Source organism: Colobus angolensis, unplaced genomic scaffold, assembly GCF_000951035.1.
Source record: "Colobus angolensis palliatus isolate OR3802 unplaced genomic scaffold, Cang.pa_1.0 Scaffold221, whole genome shotgun sequence".
In the NCBI taxonomy this organism is placed as follows: Eukaryota; Metazoa; Chordata; class Mammalia; order Primates; family Cercopithecidae; genus Colobus; species Colobus angolensis.
In genome coordinates this window covers 1,906,793-1,911,265 of record NW_012115389.1, presented here as the reverse complement: position 1 = coordinate 1,911,265, position 4,473 = coordinate 1,906,793, and the positions used below count along the sequence as shown (strand labels likewise).

Sequence of the window (4,473 nt, the reverse complement as noted above, 5' to 3'; positions counted from 1 at the left end):
CAGAAATAGAGAGGTGTGAAGTGGGAAATCAGGGGTCTCACAGCCTTCAGAGCTGAGAGACCTCAACAGAGATTTACCCACCTATTTATTAACAGCAAGCCAGTCATTAGCATTGGTTCTATAGATACTTGATTAACTAAAAGTGTCCCTTATGGGAAACGGGATTAACTAAATTATCCCAATGGGATACGAAGGCACGGGCCGAAATAAAGGAACAGGTTGGGCTAGTTAACCGCAGCAGGAGCATGTCCTTAGGGCACAGATCACTCATGCTTGTTTGTGGCTTAAGAATGCCTTTAAGCGGGTTTTCCGGCCTGCTCGGGCCAGGTGTTCCTTGCCCTCACTCCGATAAACTCACAACCTTCCAGGGTGGGCATTATGGCCATCATGAACATGTCACAGTGCTGCAGACATTTTGTTTATGGCCAGTTTTGGGGCCAGTTTATGGCTAGATTTTGGGGGTCCTGTTCCCAACAAAGGACATTAATTGAGATGCATGCTTCTAATTCCTCTTACTTGTATAGAAGTACTGTAGATTAGAGAAAGAATTTCCAAAACTGGGGAAAAAAGAGTCCCTAAAAAGGCAGCACTATAAAGAATTGTAAAAGAGGAGAATCATGTCCTCAAATGTTAAAAGAAGACTTAAGGATTAGCCAAGGAAATTCTCACCTTTAAAGAAAAATGAGACATTATGTCAAAGATTATGAGGAGGTGGAGGAAAGCGAGAAATGCCTCAGAATTATCTGGAGGGTTTTTTAAAACCACACCATACATTACACACGTGCATAAACACACACACACACACACACACACACACCTGTAGGATCTGATGTGCTTACGACAGTGACATGATCTCATGATTCAGAACCAGGGCCATGATGAACCACTATCATTGGGGGAATATGTCTTATCCCTCAGATGTGCTGGAGATGATAGAGTTGTTTAAAAAATCAGAGTGCAAGTAGCGGAAGAACTAATGCAGAAGGAGATGCCTTGTGAAACACATTAACAATAACAGTTAAAGCAAGAGAATCAACTACCACCAACGGAAGAGTAGGGTACCCTGGTACTTGCCTCACTGAAAATCATCTAGAGCCAATTTAAAAGGAAAGCACAAACAACCCTCCAAAACAAATCCAATATGATTATTTTGTGAAGGGTAAAAACAGCCCCCAAATTATAGAAATGATACATTTTTTTAATTCAACAAAAGACACAATCAGGAAAAAAAAATAGAACAGAGTTATAAGGTAAACTTTTAATATTATGTACTTATGAGACACTAAAATATGCAATCTGTTTTCTTTATTGCTGTAGAAAGTAGTATGTATATTACTTTATAGTAGAGTTCTACAAGTAGAAATTTTATAATTGAACTAGGTATTATTTATTACACATAAATGTTACTATTTTTTATTTGAGTTTGGTTATTTTTAGTTAGAAACTGCCTATAGTTTAACCCTGATAACAGGGTTAAATTGTTACTTACAAATATAGTAAACTAAAGGAGCTTTTTCATTCTAGCATGCCTATATTGTGGGCTTATGTTTTTACCCTCTGCAATGTTCCAAACTTGTCTTTAAAGGAAAATGAGACATTATATCAATGATTATGAGGAGGTGGTAGAAAGAGAGAAATGCCTTAGAATCATCGGGGTAATTTTACAAAACCACAGCACACAGGTGCACACACAGACGTAGGGGTCCTATTTCTTCAAAGTAAAAATAAGTTGAATGTTAATACTCTACATCAGAAAAAAATACCAAAAGTTTAATGAAGAGCTTACTCCCCTTTTGTTTTAATTTACTGAAATCATCTATATATCTTTTTTGTAATTGTCAACATTATTTTGTATTTTATCTTTCCAACTACAGTTTTCTTGTTGCTCCTTGAAGAAATTATTTTGGGGAATCTGAAGCTTCATGTTTACAGATTTGCAGATCCTTTGGTAACACAAGAGGATGACAGAACTGCCTCAAGTTATCTTCTGAGCTGGCAGACTTCTCAAATTTGCACAGACACAACGTTTAGTGACCTTTGGAGTTCTGAAACTACATGAATCATCATTAAAGGAAAATTGAGCCAAAGCCACTGGGAAGTTCATTTCTCAGAGGATTAACTTCATTTTGGTTCATACATAAGCAGTGAAGGTATATATAGATCCATGTTATTTTTCAGGTCAAGCAAAACTTTCCTGTGATTTAAAAGTTATAGTAAGTACATGATTTTATTTGAAACTCTATATAGCTAATAAAGACAAAGAGAACAGCTAATTTGAAATTGCCTGCACAAGAAAATTAAAGTTTCCAAAATCTATTATAATTTTGTCACTCTAAATGAAGACTCATGTGACATATTGGACTCCCATACAGAAGACTACTTCAGGATTGTCTTTCTATAATTACGACCTTCACTTCATTAATAATCATAATGCCTTTTCCTATATGCATCTGTCCATCAGCAAGTGAAGACAGGAATTGCCTGACCTTGCAAGAAAAATAAACTGCTCAATGCAAATCGTAATGAAGTTGGTAAAACAGTTTGGCTTTAGGGAGATGAAGATGATGTATTTTGGGGAAAAAAAATGTCTTATTACTAAGGTATACTTTATCCCCATATAAAGTAGCAAAATAATATTATTTAGTTATAAACAAAAAGTAGTGATCTAAAGGTTTTCCCAAGTTATTTAGGTTGATACAAAAAGTAACTGCAGTTTTGCCGTTATTTTGATGGCAAAAATCACAATTGCTTTTGCACCAACCTAATATTAACACATCAACAGATATAGGATATCGGATCTGAATTTAAAGGGTCAGTTTATAAATTGTATATAGTTCTCTCCAGATATAAAGTGGATTCCAGCACTCTGCACGCCTGAGCCTCTGCTCCTGTGACTATCCTACCGCCTTTATCCCCACTGCTGCCACCTTGAGAGAGATGGTGCACCTACAGGCTGGTCAGTTTGGCAACTAGTTCTACGGGGCGATCCTACTGGCACTTAGCATGGGGATAGCAACCTGCTGCTGGAGTGCATCAGTGTGTACTACAATGAGACCACCAGTGGTAAGTATGTGCCCCACGCTGAGCTCGTGGATCTGGAGCCCAGCACCGTGGACTCTCCTGTGCTCGGGCTCCTTCGGGCAGATCTTATGGCTGGACAACTTCATCTTCCATCACAGTGGTGCTGGAAACAACTGGGCCAATGGGCACTACACAGAAGGTGCGGAGCTGGTGGATTTGGTGCTGGACATTGTGAGGAGGGAGGCTGAGAGCTGTGACTGCCTGCAGGGTTTCCAGCTGACCCACTCCCTGGGAGCAGTGACTGGGCCTGAGAGGGGTACCCTTCTCATCAGCAAGATCCCAGAGAAGTATCCAGACAAGATCTTGAACATGTTCAGTGTGGCGCCCTTCCGCAAGGAGTCAGATATGGGGGTGGAGTCCTAAAACATCACCTTCTCAGTTCACCAACTGGTAGAAAACACAGCTATGACTTATTGCATTGATAATGAAACTCTCCATAACGTCTGCTTCCGAACCCTAAAGCTAACCACACTCACCTATGGTGACCCGAACCACCTGGTGTCTGCCACCATAAGTGGGGTCACTACTGCCTAAGCTTCCCCAGTCAACTCAGTGCTGACCTGCAGAAGCCGGCTAAGTACATGGTCCCATTCTCTACCTGCACTTCTTTATGCGTGGCTTCACCCTGCTGACCATCCAGGGCAGCCAGCACTACCAGGCCCTGATAGTGCCTGAGCTCACCCAGCAGATGTTTGATGCCAAGAACATGATGGCTCCCTGAGACCCCTCCCTAAAGGTGGCCACGGTGTTCATGGATTACATGTCCATGAAGAAGTTGGATGAGCAAATGCTTAATGCCCAAAACAAGAACAGCAGCCACTTTGTTGAGTGAATCCCCAACCACGTAAAAACACTTGTCTGTGACATCCCACTTTTGGGGCTATAAATGTCTGCCACCTTCATCAGCAACAGCATGGCCATCCAGGAGCTGTTCAAGCACATCTCTGAGTAGTTCACGGCCATGTTTCGGTGCAAAGCCTTTCTGCACTGGCACATGGGCAAGAGCATGGACTAGATGGAGTTCACCAAGGCCGAGAGCAACATGAACAACCTGGTGTCCCAATACCAGTAATACCAGGACATCTCAGCCATGGAGGAGAGAAAGGCTGAGAAGGAGGCCAAGAGGAAGGTGGCCTAGAGCCTTCAGACATGGACACTGGGTAAAGTGGGGAAGCAGGGGGAACTCTATTTACTCACAATCTTTTCTCTGATAACTAGGTCTCTCTGTGTGTGCACTTGGGAGTTCTTCCTGACTTTATATCATACACTATACAGACACTACCATTAAAAGCATTTTCATCGTGAAAAGAAAGTGCATCTCCCAAGAACCATCTCAAATTCATTTCTGTTGGCCAGGCGCAGTGGCTCACACCTGTGATCCCAGGACTTTGG

General features: G+C 41.4%; 1 pseudogene; it reads left to right on the top strand.

Annotated features, from left to right (window-relative positions):
* Positions 1 to 1,589: 1,589 nt before the first annotated feature.
* Positions 1,590 to 4,219, top strand: LOC105513037 (annotated as a pseudogene).
* Positions 4,220 to 4,473: the final 254 nt, after the last annotated feature.